This window comes from Vidua chalybeata, chromosome 5 (assembly GCF_026979565.1).
Source record: "Vidua chalybeata isolate OUT-0048 chromosome 5, bVidCha1 merged haplotype, whole genome shotgun sequence".
In the NCBI taxonomy this organism is placed as follows: domain Eukaryota; kingdom Metazoa; phylum Chordata; class Aves; order Passeriformes; family Viduidae; genus Vidua; species Vidua chalybeata.
The window spans coordinates 32,982,864-33,002,042 of NC_071534.1; the positions used below are offsets into that span (position 1 = coordinate 32,982,864).

The window sequence follows — 19,179 nt, forward strand, 5'->3', positions numbered from 1 at the left end:
CTGCAGCTTTTTGGGTCCTTCTTCAGAAGTTGAACCTTTGTATTGTCATTCATATATTGTCGAACTCTGCAGGTTCTTTTGTCAATTATTTCATTTCTTTTAGAGCATTTTTTGTCTCTGTTGTGCTAATTATGTTTTAACTGAATGAATACTTAAAGAAGTCAGTTCTACTAAACACAAATTATTGAACAGGTACTTAAATAATTTATATCGGCAAGCAGCAATTGGAAAGAAAATGTGTGTCTTTGATAAGCAAAGAAAGAACCATGAAAGGTTGGACTGGGAGCAGAACAGCACTGTTTGCTTTCATTTCAAGCAAACATTTAGTCCAAGGTGTTTGCTATTCTCCAACAATACCAAATATGTGTTAAATCCACCCCAAATCTTCATGGTCAGAAATTACTATACTCGCTATTAGGATGTAAGACCTAGTCAACAGTTTTAATCACTTCATAAACAGAGATTACTCAGATTAGAAAAAAGAGTTGGCTCATTTATTTGAAGGGAAAAAACACAATTAAAAGCCATTTTATTCCAGTTTAATAATTTTAACTGCCCACTTTGGCATCTTTTAAGCATACACAAGTTTGATTTTAGTAATTCCTTTAGTTAAAAGCCTTTTTTCTCCCTGTTTCTCTCTTTCTGTTTTCGGAAAAATGAAATTTATTAAGGAGTCACAAAGTGGGAACAATTCTGGTGTAGTACTAAAATTTAATGCACAGTTAATATGCTGGTTTTATATAAGTATTACCATATAGAAGTTAAGAATAACTGGTATTTATTTAAATGCCATTGTTTTGTTCAAGTTTTGGTCTAACTTCTCAAGTGATGGAAATGGTGCTGGAGTTTATTAAAGGTGAGAGGTTAAGGGTCCACTATCCCAAAGTGCTTCACTGTTGTCCAGTCTATCAAGAGCAGGCAGTTCTCAATTTGTATGCTTACATCATGTCTGATTGAATTGTCTGGTAGATACAAGTCAGTGAAACATTCCTCTCTGTTCCAAATCAGTGCTAGAGGCAAAGGTGAGGGATTTGAACTTTAAAGGTTGGAAGAGGAAATTGTTTATAACAGTTACAGTTCCCAGCCAAAAGGGGAAGCAGGTACTGAAGAGAAATTAAACCCTGTGTATTCTTTTTGGAAGAAAAAGGAAAGTAGGATGAATGAGGGGGAAAAAAAGACATTTTTAATGTATCTACCAAAAGTCAATTAAAGATAGTGAATCATTATAATTATGTGAATGGATTTGTCCTTGTTTTTATCTCTGCTTTTCTATACAACTGTGATAATGCAGTATGTACTGAAAGCTAAAAATAGCTTGTATTTCATTTCGCTAAATTTGCTTGAGCTAGGTAATTTTAAGTAACAGGATTACCTCAAAATATTATTTATTCAAGATATGGTAAGGATGCCTTTGAGAAATTCCCAGTTATAAGTTTGGGTACACTAATTCTGTCAGTAAAAAACTCAACTCTTTACTCCAAAAGCAAGCAGTTTTAAGGACTAGATTTAAATAATAAAGGCAATTTTCATGTCTTTATTTAATAAATTTACTTTTGCTAATTTTGAGGCAATTCTAATTGAAAAAACTTTGAAACAGTGGAACTTTCATTGTCCAGGTGATAATTTTTGTTTACAGATCAACACAAAAAATTAGTGTCACTAACTTGCCGAGGGCTCCATTTGAGAAAAAGCAGTTACTTCTCTTCTTCTTCTTCTTGAAGAGGAAACAAATAACCCCTTCATAATTAACTGCATTATCAGGTATTTTGTACATATACTTCACTTAATTATATACTTCAGAAAAATAATATTTTAATATTTTTATCCAGGACAGTTTATGCATCACCAAAATTTGGGAAGAAGTCCCACAGACCCACTCTCACATTAGTTTTGATATGGAAGAAATTGTCATACAGCAGCTGGAGATAAAATTATTCTCCTTTGGTTTATTGGATTATTTAGAATTTAAATTTGAAACAATTCCATCATTTCACTGCTGGTGGGCAATCTACAGGAGTGAAATCTCAAAATTTTAGGCTCCAAATCAGTTAAAATTCACATGTGCAGTCAGGGCAAGGATGTATGTTCCATAGCCATGCACTGTTGTCCAGATCTGCAGAGCTAACCTACCAGTAAAAGACCTAAAGATATGGTGGTCATACTGGTAGCACTGTTGACATCCCATATAACCTAAAAACTGTGAATTTCAAAATTTTAATAATAAGCATAATCTAAATTTTTTAAAGTTCTGTTAACCTATGAATTTGATAGGGATGAATAGAAGCAGCCTTGTGTGAGCTGTGCCTGGCAGAGCATCCAGGGTGTCATGAATGAGGTCCCATATGTCCAATTTAATAAACCATAAGATTTAAAATTTAGCAGCAATTTTAATTGAGGTATAAAAAATATAAAATAATAATAAAATCAATTATAATGAAGTAGTCACAAATAGAAATTTGGCAGTGGTTCAGATAAAGCATAAGCAAAACCGCTCGGGGTATGGGGAGGGCCTCTCACCCTGCCTCTTGTACAGAAGGCAAAAGAATCCAAGCACAATTTTTATACTGTATGCTAATACATATTCATCAATAGTTCCTGTAAATCTTCTCCCATTTTGATTATTGAAATCTACGTCACTGTATTACACAGCACATGTTCCCATTGTTGCTAGGGGGTCTTCTGGACTCTTCAGGGGTCTTCTGGGATGAAGACCAATGGTCTTCCTCGCTGTCCTCTGAAAAACCTGGCAGGTTGTGCATGCACATTGAGCTTGGTGTTATATAAGTAAGCATTATGTTCCAAATTTGGGTTCCCTATCTGGAATTATACCAACTTATTTGTCTTCAAGGCTGTTCTTGCTTAAGGAGTTGCCTGGACTTTCATTTGTCTCAATGCTGATTCCGCTCTTGGAGTTTTTCCCAACTTTGTCCTTCCCAAGGCCGTTTGTGCTAAAATATCTCAATACTCCATCCTGTATCTTATGAACATCTGCGAACATCTGTTTTGTGACAATAATTACATTTCACTTTCCTCTATTACTTTTTAACAAATATTTCTAAAACATCAATATAGTTACAATTATTAGCACGAATCATATTTATTTATCACAAGGGGAAACAATTATCATTCAAACAAACTTTAACATTCAACTTCAGTTTCTGTTCAAAATAAATCTTATAGTGTTCTAGATCTATGATTTAAGTAGGTGCTATAGAAATGCAAATTGCTGAAACACAATCAAAAAGAGAGTAGGAGCTTGGGATCCTCTTGCTTCCATGGTGATGCTCCTTCCAACACAGTAAAGCTCCAGCCTATGACAACAGCTCCTAAATGAAACATTAATATAAGTAATACAAGCAACAGCAAAGGCATTGTGTCTTGAATACATGACTATAATACTTTTTATGCACTAGCAGCTTTTTCAAAATGATACAGTTTTCAAACCTCCCAGGAAAATTATATTTTGAAAACACCATATGTATAGCATTGCACGTGAGGAATACCCTCTGAAATTATTTTCTTTTAATTGTCTAGTTATTCAGAGGTGATTTACATTAGGCAAAACAAAGTCATGATAGACTAATTTTTTTTTTATTAAGAAATACATACAGCCTTTCTTTCTTTGCACTCATACATTTCACTGTGAAAGTACATTGCCTCTACTGTGCTTCATTCAGTCAATTAGCTGATCATAATCACATTTTTGGTAGCATTGGTACAATTTGGTCCATTTCAAGAGGAAAGTGTGAGCATCTTGAATTGCTATAGCATTACCAGAAACCAGTCTCAGTTATTTTCTAATTTAAGGACTTTTTTCCTTGGTTCTTTCTTCTGTGCAGGACTTTGGCTACTCTAGCTGTTGCCTTGGCAACTTCTTGGTCATTTATGTTGATAACACTGCTTGTTACCTAGAAAGAGGTTTTTAAGAAGGCTAATATTAAATAATATTTTTTTTTGCCTTTCTATTTCTGCAGTCTTGCACTACTTCATGAAAGTAAGCCTTGGGGACCCTACCAGAGCTTGAATTTTTGCTAGGGGAAAGGAAGGGAAGAGGTAGGAGAGGGGCAGAGAAATGTCTGTGTAGATTATTTCTGTGGTGGTAGCAAGTTGCAAAAGAAAAATAATGAATGCATGCAACTTTGAAGCCCTTGAAATAAAGGAACATCATCATTTGAAGAATCCCTAAAAATCTCTAAACCAGAAATTAAAATGATAAAAAATGATAGTAATGATTGAAAGACAGTACTAGAACTCAAAGCACTACAAGAGGGTAGAGGCTGTTGCTTATTGTGAACTGTAGCCTGGTATAGAAATACCACTCTAGTTCAGCCACTGAAATGTCACACCTGTCCACTGGCAGTTCTGCTCTGTTTTTAGCAAGTTCGCAGAGCCAGTGCTGATCCCTCAGACTATGGCTAGACAATTTCCAACACATCCCTTGCTCAGAGCTAACAGGAGTCTCTTAGCCCATGCTGCTCTCAGCAATGCAGATATAACCACAGTCTATGTATGATCAAACAGTAGTCAAAAAACTCCAAACAAGATTTCCAATAGTGTAGACTTGCAAACTAAAATTTTATTACAATCAAAATCATAATAGCTTATAAACCCCAGATAACAGTATTCTGCTCTTTGACATATGGTTAGAAAGCATGATTTCTGTGGCCTTTTCTCTCACAGTACAGCACTGAAAGAAGCACTAACATCTGTTTCTTATCAGGACACAACTAGCAGACCAGTATTCCTACAGACAAATATCTCAAATAATTTGGAAATCCTCAAAATAACCAGGAAAAACAGGAAGTAAAGACCATTTGTGTTCTGTTTTGAAGAACATGCATACCCATTTCAAATAGTACAGAACACTTGAAATATGGATTAGCATAAATTGTATGTGGTTCAACTGAAGATCAATTATAAAAAATCCACCAAAAAATGGATAGCAAAAAACTTATATGTAGGAATGTACAGTAATAATTTTGACTCCAATTGAAGAATACATGAAAGCTGGTTTCAACATAAAAGATCAATATTAAACTGACACAATCGCTCCAACAAAATAGCATCACAGATGCTGCAATAAGAGTAGCTGCACTGTGTAGGCGAAGATACATTGAATTATAGGAAAAACAACAACAACAAACAAACGAACAAAAACCAAACAAGAAAAAACCTCACCAAAACCCCCCGCACCCCAAAATGAAAAAAAAAATTAACTAGGAAGCAAATGAAAAGGATAACAGCAGCAAAAAATCTGAAGAAAATGCTGAAAGTAATGATAGTGAAATACTACATCAATTCCCATTTCTAAGTACTTGGTTCACAAAAATAATAGTTTCTAGGAAGAATAAACAAAGAAAAGCCTCTCTCTACAGTGATAATGAAAAGAAAAGAGAGTATAACAAAATGTTTTCAAGAGCAATTTGTAGATTAACATCAAAGAAACTATTAAGTTGTAATGGAAATTAAACATAAATGTTTCTCACACCACAAAGAAATTATACATGCAAAAAGAGACTAATATCCTGCAAATCTGTAGGTAAATATAAGTCAGTGGGGAATTTGTGGTGATGAACTCTTCAATAAAATATTTAATCTTTTTAATTAATTATGGGACTAATAAAAGCTCTCAAAAATGCCATTGTGGACTAAGTATCAAAGAAGAGTGATCAAAGCTACTTCAATAGTTCCTGAGATTTTTTTTTCCTTTGGTGATAACCAGTTTACCACAGGATCACATTAACCAGCAAAAAGACAACTGGCTGAAGATAAGAAGCTGGGATTTTGGCCTGAAAGGTCACACATTCACCAGATTTTCAAAATTAGCATAGTTGTCAAAAAGGACAATAGATTTTAAAAAGCCTCTAAAATACCTTTGATATGCAACTTTTAGATTTCAGTGGAGTATTTGACATTCCATACTACAGTTCACTCTAGAACATCTTGAAGTTTAAGGTCTACTGCGGCTTTTACTCGCTACGGCCTCAAGCAGCTGAAAACACTGGCTAGCGCTGCCTTTGTGAGACTGTAGCCGCCACATGCATGGGCGCTCTAGGGTTATGGCATTTGCCTCCCTGGTAGTGCAGAGCACTCCCGTGTGGGTAAGCAGCTTTGGTAGCTTCACGCTGAGAGGAAGTGAAGGGACAAGAGAGGCACGCTTTGCTTGCTTGCCTAAGAACGTTTATTCCATGCATGGTCGCAGCGATAGTCGGAGCGACCATTCCCAGCGTGATGCAAGGCAAAATGGCGACAGGACAAAGAAAGCATTAGGTTAAGTAGGGGGCGGGCGGATAGGGGTGGAAACCTCCTCGCCCAATAGGGACAGACAACAGGGGAGTGACACAGAATATAACAACCTATGGGAACATAACAGAGATGGGTACAGTGGTCTGGGACAAATAGCAGTGCAAAGATGGGGTGATTGATACAGAACTTTCAAGAAGAATCAGGGCGTGGCTACAAGATTGACATGTAAGAGCTCCCATGGTAAACAACTTGGAGCAAACCATTGTGAGGGAAAAATAGGGATACAGAGAACCAACCTAACTAATATTTAATAAAATCCGTGACTGAACCAACCCAACATGCAACAGTCTACCAACATAAATAATTTTCTTTGAAAAGATTTCCCATTATGGTTAAGGTCAAACTGCACAATTCTATAGTAACAGAAAAACATGTCAGTGAGAATTTGTTCTCTTACAACTGCCTGTCTTGCTCTTGATTTCAGTATAATAAAAAGCAGAGACACACATCATATAAACAGTGCTTGATTCAAAAACCATTTTATAGAGTCAGATTTTCTAAATGAAGCTATTCTTTGAAGAAGTGAAATTTAAAATGAAATCTATAAGAAGAAATTACATGAGTTTGTTCTTTTAAAGAGTGACAGGAAAACATGCTGGCAGAGAGTATTTCTTACAGAATTGCACAAATAACTTAAATAATTAATTGCATAAATCAAACTAATTCCCAGCTCAGGCATTATTGTAGAAGACAAGAAGATACACGGCACTGGACCATTCATTTTCTTCACAGGTAATGTGAATTCTGATAATAGCCAAAGGTCTTAACTGCTAAAGTAGTAGTTTCAGTTGATCATCCAAAAATCTACAACTGAAAAAACCAAAAATAACCTATGAAGGTGACTGTAGTGAAATAGCTTTAAAACAATAAAAGCTTAAGATACATAAAAATATGATAGACCAGAAAACACTCTGCAGTTAGTGTGGGGTATTTAAAAATGCATCCATTATCATTAAAATACTAAATTTTTTTTCCTCTAATGTTTTCTGGAAGCTAGAAATAACTAGGTGTACCTTAAAAACAAATCAACAGAATCTCTAGGACAGACCTGTGTTGTACATGGAGGAACACACAGAAGTGGGAACACACAGTTTTGGTGTAGAAGAATGACAAAGGTTGTCCTCAGATAGACAACAGCAGTGGAGCCTGCTTTGTGTTCTGTCTTATTGGCTGACACAGAAACAAACCACACTCAACATAAAATAAGTCACATGATCATAAGGGTGTCTAACTACATGACTTGCTCTGAACCTGGATTTGTGGTTCTTCGTGTAGTGCCATATCAAATTCAGAATTTACTATAAATGATTTGCAAAATTACACCTCTTATCAATCATATAAGTTTTCTATTGCACCTTATTAACTTTGTGTATTCTTCACAGTACTTTTGATCATGCCTTGCACACTATGCACTTGCAATTTATAACTTCTTCCAAGATGTTCAAGTCTTTTATTTATTAAAGGCATAAATTCAGCAAGCTTTTAAAGCAAATTCATATATTTAGACAAGTATTTAGTTCTATTAAGTTAATACTTCAAAGAGCTTCTTAAATGAAGCTCATACCCTAAGGGGTATTTTTGAACCAGCGCTACAAATCCTGTCAGAAATTCATGTCTTGCATGCAGACTTTGTTCCATTGTGTTCCAAATTGGACCAGACTAATATTATGTCTAAACTGCATAGCATATACTCATCTGACAGAATTGTCTAGCATGCACACATGTCAGTTCTACACTAGAAATGTCTGTGTGAAGAAAAGCGCAGTAAGTTTCTTAGGTCAGGAAGTTTGCTTCCCTTCAGTTCAGCTACAGGAAATACACAAGAAATAAAAACATTCATTAATTCAAAAAGAAAAAAAGGAAAGGGAAAACAAGAAGGGAAAAAAGTTCTATTTTCTGCCATGAAGGTAAAAGTCTGTGTAGTTTTAAAAGGAATGTACAAGCTAGAGACATTCAATTCCTCCTTGAAACCTAAGGAATAACATGTGTTATCTCCCTTTTGAGATTTAGGTAAAACCAGTAAAACTCATTGTCTGATCCAGAGTTTTAAACTGTGACTTGGGCAGCCAAGATTACTCTTGGGAAAAAATCAGGGATCTACTTTCTGTACTAATATTAATGCTAAAACTTGAAAGTCATTTAGAAAGTAATTTACCTTTTTGATGTTAGTACAATGTAAATTTGTCTCCACATATTTTATTGACTGATTAACATTTCGCAAAAAAAAGTAGGTATGGAAACTGATTTGTCAGGATTAGGATTTCCTAGTAGAGCCATAATACTGATTGTCTCTAACATCAGAGCCACACAAATTCCCTAAGGAGAGAATAAAACCTAATATGTTGAAATAACTTGAGATAGCTAGGTTTGCAAAATTCTGGGCATATTTCAGCTGGCTGATGGGAGTAGTGTGGTAGATAGGGACAGGCGAACGGAAAATCTTGGGATGTGACGGAAAGCAAGACCCTTCCCCCCTCTTCCTGCTATAAGTGATCAATCACCCCTGAAGCATGCAGCCCCTCCTAACCTCAGTAGTTTTCCACTCCTTATTAACCCTAGCCAGACCCACCGTCCCCTTTTGACGTAGTAAAGCCCCCTTGACTATTTAACCCCACGAGATGAGATAATAAACGCCATTTGACCATCCACCACATTGGTGTCTGTGCATGTCAGTGGACCGAGTGACCCAGGGGAAGCCGGGTCGCCGTGCTGTATCTTGGAACCAGGTCGCCCGCCTTCTCATCAGAAGGCGACTTATGGTGCCAAAACCCTAGGGTAGCGGGTATCTTCTGGACGAGAAACAGCGGCCAGAACGGCGGGCCCGATTCTTGGCGGGGGAGACGTCCCCGGACCAGCGACGGATATGGAAGCCATCGCGAAGGTCGTGAGTTCAGTTTATAAGCAGTGGGGAATTAAATACAAGCTCAAGGATTTTTACCTCGCTATTGCGAGACTCTTAGAGCTTGGGGCGATTGAACGTCCCGTGGAAATATTACACCCGGAGGTGTGGGGGAAATGCACGAACGCGCTAGCCGAGGATACAAAGACCTCAGGCAGTGGCAAAAGCCTTAAGGCTTGGGGAAAGGTCGAGCGGGCCCTGTGCAAGGCGCTAGAGGAGCAAGAAACATGGAGCGCCGCAAGCGCATGTTTATTAGCAACACCCAAGCTGGGGGTAGGAGCGGCAATGCAAACCGCCCCCGGAAGTGAGTTACCCAGGAGCGGGGACCTGGGGGGATTGGGCGCGTTCCCCCCCTCCCCGAGCCCGAGCACAATTCCCCCGCAGGGCCTCCCGAAAAACCCGCAGGACCTCCCGAAAAACTCACGGACCCCCCATCCGTCCCTTCACCGCGGATCAGCGATTCGGCGCCGGGGGCGCGGCAGCGCGCGCAGTCCTTTTGGGAGGAACTGGTGAGGGAAGCCAGAGACGCGGAGAACCTGGCTCGGGAGGAGACGCGGGCAGCGCCGCCGCCATACCCAGCCGAACATGGCGCCGGCGACCATGGATGGGCGGGGCGCGGGAGCTCTCGGCGGGAAGAACCCAGAGTCCCGAATTCTTGCTAGTGCGCATCCGCAAGGAAAAGAGGAGGAGGGGGGCGGCGGAGAGCGCATGCCCAATCGGGAGCCGCACTCAGCGCTGCTACCATTTAAGGGAGAGACCTCCCCCTGCGGGCGGCAGGGCAAGCCCAGGGGGCGGGAACGGCACCACCCCCGAAGGGAGGGGGAGCGACGGGGCCGGAGCCGCACGAAAAGGCACCGGGACCTGGAAATGCGCTGGCATTCGACTTCCGGCTCTGAGACCAGCTCTACCAGCTCCACCAGCTCGGGAGAGCTGACGGATGCCGACGGGGACTCAGAAACGGAAAAAGCGGAGCTAACGCGGTTTAAAACAAAAACGAATAAAGCCTTTAGCCACATCGAAAGGCAATCACAATGCGAACCAGCCCAGTTTACCGACTGGGCTAAGATAAAGATAGCCTGTGCAGAGTGGACCCCTTCAGCTACGGTCCAAGTTTTCCCGGTTAGGATCACCGGGCCAGAGGGGAACCAGCAAAGGATATATAATCCGGTAAACCCCAAAGACATACAGGCAATTGTCAAAGTGATCTCAGAGAAAGGGGTCAACTCGGCTATGGTCTCCACCCTTGTGGATGGCCTCTTTGGCAATGACGACTTGCTCCCCTTTGATATCAAACAAATAAGTCGCATGATACTCAGTGGTGCGGGAATGATCGTGTTTAAGCAGGAATGGGAAGATAATTGTACAAAAGCGCTAGCCCAGTTTTCCGGGGCGGGGCAGCCACTGCACGGGTCGAGCCTATCCAGGCTGCTGGGGAAACACGACGAGATGGTTACACCTCAGCAACAAGCCGCACAGATGCGGGCTGAGGAAGTCAGGGCCACCACTCGAGCTGCTAGGGAGGCTATTCGGGCTGCCTCTCTGGTTGTGGCCAAGCCGTCACCGTGGTCCACTATAAGACAGGCAGAGAGCGAAAGCTTCATGCAGTTCGTAGACCGCCTGCAGGCAGCAGTAGATTCCTCTACCCTGCCTGCAGAGGCAAAGGGCCCTGTGGTGGCGGACTGCTTGCGCCAGCAGTGCAACTCTGTCACCAAGGACATCCTGTGCTCCCTGCCAGCCGGAGCCAGCCTAGCCGACATGATCAGGCACGTCGTAAGAGAGGAACACCTAACACCCGTCCAAGCAGCCGTTCGCACCCTAACCAGTGCCATGGCGTGCTTCAAATGTGGTCAGGCAGGCCACATTGCAGTGAGCCGTCCCCAGCCGGCACAGCAGCCCACGGCGGTGCCCCCACCTCAAGCACACCTGAGAGGGCCCTGCTGGAGCTGTGGGAAGAAGGGGCATTTCGCTAAGGACTGCAGGTCCCGGCCTCAGGGAAACGGGAAAGGGAGGGGGCGCACTGGCCGCACTCAGCCTCCTCCCACTGCGAATGCGAAGCGGCTCATTTATGTCAACCCCCAGTGGGGAGGGGGCCCTCATACCCCATGGCCCCACAGGAGGCAGCCAGCTTCGCACTCCCACCAGCGACACAATCGCAGAGCTTTGCAGCGCCGTCAGTGGCACCTTCGTATCCACCACTGCCACAAGCTGCGCCTGCGCCACAGGGCCAGCAGGGGACACCCCAGAGTGGGACCCCTGGGTGGCCTTGGCCATGAAAATAGGGAAGGAACCCCTGAAGATGTGGGGGACATGCCGCCTTTATGGCAGTCAGGATCCCCACATCATAGGGCTTCAGTTCTGGGCGGACACGGGATCAGACTGCTCAGTTTTTCCCCAAGCGCTTTGGCCTCAGCATTGGCAATGTAAAGAGGTCCCCCCAGTGAACGGAGTGGGAGGGCCATCCCGGGTGTGGAAAAGCACCCAGCTGGTGGCTATAACACTCCACACGAAAAAGGGACCGGAACAGATGGTGGCAATCTACCCCTACATTCTACAAAGCTCTCCACCCTTGATAGGAAGGGATGTCCTCGCTATGTTAGGAGTCAGAATCACAAATTTATCCTGAGGGCCACTGCTGTACACCCACCGCTGCCAATCAGACTGACCTGGAAATCGTCAGACCCCATATGGGTCAAGCAGTGGCCCCTGTCAAAGCCTCGAATGGCAGCCTTGCTGGAACTGGTCGGCCGCGAGCTGCAGAAGGGTCACATAGAACCCTCCACCAGCCCGTGGAACACCCCTGTATTTGTAATCCCCAAAAGGTCCGGAGAGGGTCATCGCCTCATCCACGACCTGAGGGAGGTGAACAGGGCAATCCAACCCATGGGTCCAGTTCAGACACTGCTGCCCATGAACTCAGCCATCCCTAAAGGGCAGCCATGCGCAGTGCTGGACATCAAGGACTGCTTCTTTTCAATACCCCTGCACGCTGAGGACAAGGAACAGTTCGCCTTTTCCATCGTGTTCCCAAACGGCGAGTGGCCTAACCTCCGCTTCCAATGGAAGGTGCTGCCGCAAGGTCTCGTGGACAGCCCGACCATAAGCCAGATCACCATGGACAGAGCACTGACGCCAGTCCGACAATCCTACCCCGCTGCAACCATCATTCAATACATGGACGACATCCTCGTCGCTGCACCATCGGCGAGCCAAGTGGATCACCTGGTGACCGCGATCACGGAAACTCTCCAGACCAATGGCTTTGAGATCGCGAACACGAAGATCAAGAGAGGACCCTGCGTGACCTTCCTGGGAGTGGGGATCACGAACTCCTACGTGACACCCCCCAAGGTGAAGGTCCGCCGAGACATCAAGACACTCCATGACATGCAGCGCCTTGTGGGTTCTCTGCAGTGGCTCCGCAACATCATCCTGATTCCCCCCGAGGTCATGGAACCCCTATATGACCTCCTGAAAGGAAAGCACCCCTGGGACCCCAAGGAGCTGACGCCGCAAGCAGCGAGCTCCCTCGACTTCATCGAGCACCAGATGTCTACTGGCACGCTTGCCAGGTGGGACCCAGATGCGCCACTTGATCTATACGTCCACTTCACACAAAAGGGAGGAGTGGGAGCACTGGCCCAAGGACCTTCCGAAAAGTCCCGGCCGATCCAATGGGTGGTCCTCGGAAGACCAACTCGTGCGTTTTCCCCGGGAGTTGAATGCGTCGCCAACCTCATCATGAAAGGCAGGAGACTCGCCCTGAGACACCTGGGGACCGAGCTGACAAGAATCCACCTCCCCCTTCGCAAGCGGCCAACTGCGGAGTCAACCGCAATATCGGAGCACCTGGCCCTTGCTCTCACCGGCTTCGGAGGAGAAATCTCCTACGCCACCAAGCCACCTTGGACTCAGCTGCTGACCATTGTCGATATAGACATGCCGCCAAAGGTCATGGACCGACCGCAGCCGGGACTGACGGTCTTCACAGACGCTTCCTCCACGACTTCTACTGCAGCGGCAGTGTGGCAGGCAGGAGAGCAATGGCTTTGCGTCAAAACAAGTGACCCCACACTGTCAGTGCAACAACTGGAAGCAGCAGCAGTGGTCTTGGCGTGCAGACTCTTCCAAGACGAACACCTCAGCATCGTAACGGACTCTATATTCGTGGCAAGGCTTTGCCTGGCCATGTCAGGACCAGGCGTGTCAACATCAGCAGCAGCCTCAATGCTGGAGGAGGCGCTCTCCTCGCGACGGGGCACCGTGTCTGTCATTCATGTCAACAGCCACAACCCAGTCAAAGGCTTCTTCCAGACCGGCAATGACAAAGCGGACGCCACAGCAAAGGGAGTGTGGACACTGCAGGAAGCTCGGCAGCTGCACGAGTCACTCCACATCAGAGCCAAAGCACCCGCAAAGAGATGCAGGATCTCGGCCGTGGATGCAAAACATGTAGTGGCCACTTGCCCTCACTGCCAGAAGTCACCCCTGTGGACCAGTGGGGTCAACCCAAGAGGTCTCAAGGCCTCGGAAATCTGGCAGTCGGACTTCACCTTATGTCAACTGCTAAAGCCCCGAGCATGGCTTGCAGTGACGGTGGACACTTACAGCGGAGCGATCGTAGCCACACAGCACCCCAAAGCTAACTCTAAGGCCACAATACAGCACTGGCTGACAGCTATGGCATGGCTTGGTATCCCCAAGCAAATCAAAACTGACAACGGTTCCAATTTCATTTCCAAACCAGTGCAGGAATTCGCCTCGAAATGGGGCATCACCTTAGTACAAGGTATCCCGTATAACAGCACTGGGCAGGCCATAGTTGAGCGAGCAAACCAGACCCTGAAAGCTAAGCTAGAAGTATTGGCAAAGGCAGAGGGCTTTGCCAATTCCGTTCCCCCAGGAGACCAAGCGCGTATACTGGCAACAGCTTTGCTAGCACTGAATCAGTTCCCTAGAGGAGATGAGGCAGACAGTCCTGTTCGAAAGCACTGGGTCACCTGAGCCCTAGAGGAGGGCCCGCAGGTTGTAATCAAAAACGAGCTGGGTGAATGGGAACGGGGCTGGAGGCTGCTGCTCACGGGACGGGGGTATGCAGCGGTTAAGAAAGAGGGCAAGATCAAGTGGTGCCCACTTAAGTCAATCAAGCCAGACCTTCAGAATGAGACTAACGAGAATTGCGAGTTTCTGTTTACAGGACATGCTCGTGGGTCGTCCCCGTAACGCGTACATCCCGGTTCCAGAGGAAAACGACGAACCACCAAAACGCCAGACAGCACCCAAGAGTCCTACACCGGTGAGACCCAGACAGCAACGGTGGCTTTGTGTGATCTTGCTATTAGGGCTCATCGCCGAGGGGCGAGCTAACCCAGACTATTACCCCCATCAGCCATTCAGGTGGGTCCTGCAGCATCTTTCAGGTGACAAGGTGTTCAAAGAAATCACCACGGCAGGCACCCCATCCTTCGTGTTCCATATCGCCGACCTGTTTCCAGGACGACCAAAAATACGACCCCATCACCCACACATCATGTACATGTATCTGTCCTACTGGTGTCCAGCCTCCAACCCTGGGAAGAAGTACTGTAACTACCCGGGGTGGGGACACTGCGGACACTGGGGCTGTGAAACCATTGTCACAGATGCCAGACCATCGGGAGAAGGATGGGAACCGCAAGAGCCCGATAGATTTTTACAGTTCACCTGGGCACCTGCCAGCTGTAAAAAACCCGCCTTCATGGGAGGGGTCTATAGCAACCATTATACACAACCCAAATATCGGAAGTGCACAGACTATAACATGACGGTTCTGCAGCCAGAACACCCTAGTTGGGCCACAGGCAGAACGTGGACTGTAGTCCTCAAGGGGCCAAAAGAGTGGGTGAATGTGCGAATTATCAGGCTCCAACCACCAGCACCCTGACCGGTAGGACCCAATAAGGTTATTAAGGACGTGCTGAAAGGGGGAAACATAACCCATCCCAAACCACTACCCACAAAGGCCACTGATATCCCGACCGGCCATGCAGATGCCTTCCAAATAGGCCGCTTAGCTGAGTCGGACTCAGACCCAATCTTCCGCATGCTAGAGGCTACCTTTCTATCCTTGAACGAATCCAACCCGAACCTAACCAATTCCTGCTGGCTTTGCTACGATGTTAAACCTCCTTTCTACGAAGGAGTTGCTCTAAACACCCCCTTCAGTTACTCCACAGCCGAAGCCCCTCACCAGTGCAGATGGGACACTCCCCGTAGGGGAATCACCCTGAGTCAAGTCACAGGCCAGGGCAAATGCTTTGGCAATGCAGCCTTGGCAAAGCAGAAAGGCAACTTCTGCACCGAAGTCGTCAAGCCCAACAGAAAGGTCAACAAGTGGGCGGTCCCATCCGCATCTGGATGTGGGTTTGTCAGCGATCTGGGGTGAGTCCTTGCGTGTTCCTTGCCAAGTTCAATGACGCTATCGACTTCTGTGTCCAAGTTCTGATTGTTCCTAGGGTCCTGTACCACTCAGACAAAGAGGTATACCACATCTTTGAGGAGCCCGGCCGACTCCACAAAAGAGAAATAATAACAGGAGTGACTATCGCAATGCTGCTCGGCCTGGGAGCAGCTGGCACAGCCACAGGTGTCTCGGCCCTCGCGACCCGACACCAAGGGCTTGCTCAGCTGCAAATGACCATCGATGAAGACCTGCAGAGGATCGAGAAATCCATCTCCTTTCTAGAGAAATCCGTTTCCTCGCTTTCGGAAGTGGTCTTACAGAACAGGCGAGGACTGGACCTCTTGTTCATGCAGCAAGGAGGTCTGCATGCCGCCTTGAAGGAGGAATGCTGCTTCTATGCGGACCACACAGGAGTCGTTAAAGACTCCATGGCAGAACTCCGAGATAGACTGGCTCAAAGAAAGAAAGACAGGGAAACTCAACAGAGCTGGTTCGAGTCCTTGTTCAATCAATCGCCATGGCTCACTACTCTAATTTCCACCTTAATAGGTCCGCTAGCGATACTGCTTTTAACCTTCACATTCGGACCATGCCTGCTAAACAAGCTGGTCTCATTTGTTCAAGCTCGCCTAGAACGGGCCAACATCCTGTTTATAGGCCAGCAACAAATGCTGTGAACCAAAAACCGAGGACGCTGCCAGTCGCAAAGGTTCTCTAAACTTCCCTTGCGAATATTACTCAGGTTTACCAAAAACCCCTTTTCCCTTATCATATTACAACTTTGTACCTCACCTTAGTGCCTATGTTTATAACTACCTCATTCATTAGTAAAAAAGCGGGGGGAGATGTGGTAGATAGGGACAGGCGAACGGAAAATCTCGGGATGTGACGGAAAGCAAGACCCTTCCCCCCTCTTCCTGCTATAAGTGATCAATCACCCCTGAAGCATGCAGCCCCTCCTAACCTCAGTAGTTTTCCACTCCTTACTAACCCTAGCCAGACCCACCGTCCCCTTTTGACGTAGTAAAGCCCCCTTGACTATTTAACCCCACGAGATGAGATAATAAACGCCATTTGACCATCCACCACATTGGTGTCTGTGCATGTCAGTGGACCGAGTGACCCAGCGGAAGCCGGGTCGCCGTGCTGTATCTTGGAACCAGGTCGCCCGCCTTCTCATCAGAAGGCGACAGAGTAGATATCATATAATCAGCCACATTTTTTTTTGGGCTGACAGACAAAAAATAACTCTGGATGTAATTCACTGGAATTTAGAAATTCTATTTTTAAATCTTAGGAAACCCAAATATAAAACCATGTTCCTAAGAATTCTGCTTGTTTTTCAGTAAATTAGAAAGAAATCCATAAAAATAAGCTGTGTCTAGCTGCAAAAGAAACTTTCTGGTCAAAAGTGAAAATTTTTTTAACCTAAAAGTCTCCTCAGAAATATTTTTGGTCTGGCACAGAAATCCTCAGTGCAGTAACAGTTGTTGGACAGTTGCTCCCTTAAATAGTCAGACTAATACCACCTAATGCACTGATATCTTTAGTATTCCACAGTGCTGAATTGGATATCCTAAAAGAGCACCTATTTCCTTTGCAGTTTTAACCTATGCACTCTGGTTTCAGGACCAACCTGTAAGAGGCAGTGACAACAAGAATATGAGCACTCATATCTGAGCTGCATTTCTAGATTCCTGGAAAGAAATAAATTTTTCATGTATCTCTTAACCCCATTTGGGAAGGATAGAGCACAGGTTTATATGGTTTCTTCTGCACTGGAAGCATTTATTATCAGAAGCTGTGATGGCACCATTTTAATGCAATTATTTTGTGCTATTTCTGACCCACTCTTAAACTGTGAGGTCTAGTGGCATCAGGAACAACCTTTTCTGTATGCATATAGGCTGTGACCTCTACAATTTCAGACTTGCTTTCAGCTCAGCCAACAGCCTCCCATTTCATTAGCACATTATTTCAGACAAAACAGCACCTTGAAAACAGAATATTATAGATTAGCATCCCTCGTCTCTATACAGAATATCAGCAATTCACTGCTGATGGAAAATACTGTGACTACTTGCCCATGAGGATTTTATTTACTTGCTGCTGAAAAATTTGCTGCATGTCTCTTTGGTTTTCTCTTGCTTTACCCACAAAACCAGTCCAATGCCTGCCCATTTTAACTTAATTTCCATCACAACTTCCTTCTCTATGTTTTGGGTAAAATTAGATTTCAGAGGTTACCCATGCTTTCCCACTTTTTGTAAATTACTGCATTTTGCTTTTCCCTTTTTTTTCCCCAACAGCAGCACCTTTGGTGTTATTTCTTTGGCCTTGAATCAGTTTGTATCTCCTGCCAAGTGCCATAGATCCACAAAGTGCTGGTTCTGCAGTTGTAATTTTGCTGCTTCACATAAAAGAGCAGAGCTTGCTCTGGAGCCCTTGCTATAAATAGAACAGAATTTTTCTTCGGTTTCCTACTGATTTGCCAGATTGATTTTATCTCTGCTAATCTGAATAATGCATTTGCATTCTCCTTTTCTCTTAAAATCATGCTGTATAAATATTTTGCTAGATACTTCTGAAAGGTTATTTATATTGTTTTAAATAGAAAACTATCTTTATTATGCCTGCCTTAATTTTCTGCTGAAACATCATTATATGTACAATCATTTGTATGCATTCAGTAGATCTATTTCAAGGTTAATTTTGATAAGGCGATCTTAAACTAAATTTTTTCACTTTTCTCAACTTTTCCATATTTCTAAAGGCCAGTCTTCAGAACAAGTGAATAAAACCAGGAAGTTATTTATCATGCATTTAAACATAAATCCTTTCTCTCTTTCCCTGCCATTCCCCTATGAATACCTTGAAAATGTTGTTTTAAATTATAGATAATATCCTGAAAACTTTAAGCAATAAAAAAAAATCCAGATTAGGTACTGCAGAGTGGAAAGGGATAGAAATTTGTTAACAAGCCTTTTTAAAAGATGTATAATTAAAAATCCAAGTCATTAAGAGAATAATGAAAAGCTGAGCATTGGTATGGTAGTTGCACTGTTGTGAAAAGAGGAAATCAATAGATCTATTTAAAAAAGTGATTGCCAATATAGTCTTAAATATATGCATAGTTTACAAGTTTACATATTTACTACATAAATAGAATGTAGTCTAATGTCTTTTGGAAGAAAGTACCTGTAAATGCGATGTTTGCTGTGGGAAAAAATGAAATATAGCTGAATTTGGCACCCCCATGTAGGATCCAATCCAATTCAAAAGAAAGTGCCTGTACCTGTAATGAGCTGTTTTAGTGTTCAGAGCAGATATATCAAATTTGAACCTTCAGGTAATTCCCCAATAGAGTACAATAATTAGGAAAACAGCCAATGAATAGGACACTGATTCCTCATTCTTACCTCCATGTATTTAACCTGGCTTTTGAAATTCTTATGAATGTTTAAGAAATATTGCAGTTTCTTTAGATAGCAAAGAGGAGAGTGAGTATATTTTTGAGTGTGAAACAGGTACTTGC

General features: G+C 43.9%; 1 long non-coding RNA gene across 3 annotated transcripts; it reads right to left on the reverse strand.

Annotated features, from left to right (window-relative positions):
• Positions 1-3,118: 3,118 nt before the first annotated feature.
• LOC128788429 (uncharacterized) lies at positions 3,119-19,178 on the reverse strand. 3 transcript variants are annotated; one of them, XR_008431073.1, is made up of 3 exons: positions 19,064-19,178; positions 18,843-18,939; positions 3,119-3,326 (listed from the first exon to the last, which is right to left on the reverse strand). It is a non-coding gene; the product is annotated as an uncharacterized LOC128788429 (long non-coding RNA). The 3 variants fall into 3 exon arrangements; XR_008431071.1 differs by having other exon boundaries at positions 18,843-18,949; XR_008431072.1 differs by lacking the exon at positions 3,119-3,326 and adding an exon at positions 17,466-17,637 and having other exon boundaries at positions 18,843-18,949.
• Position 19,179: the final 1 nt, after the last annotated feature.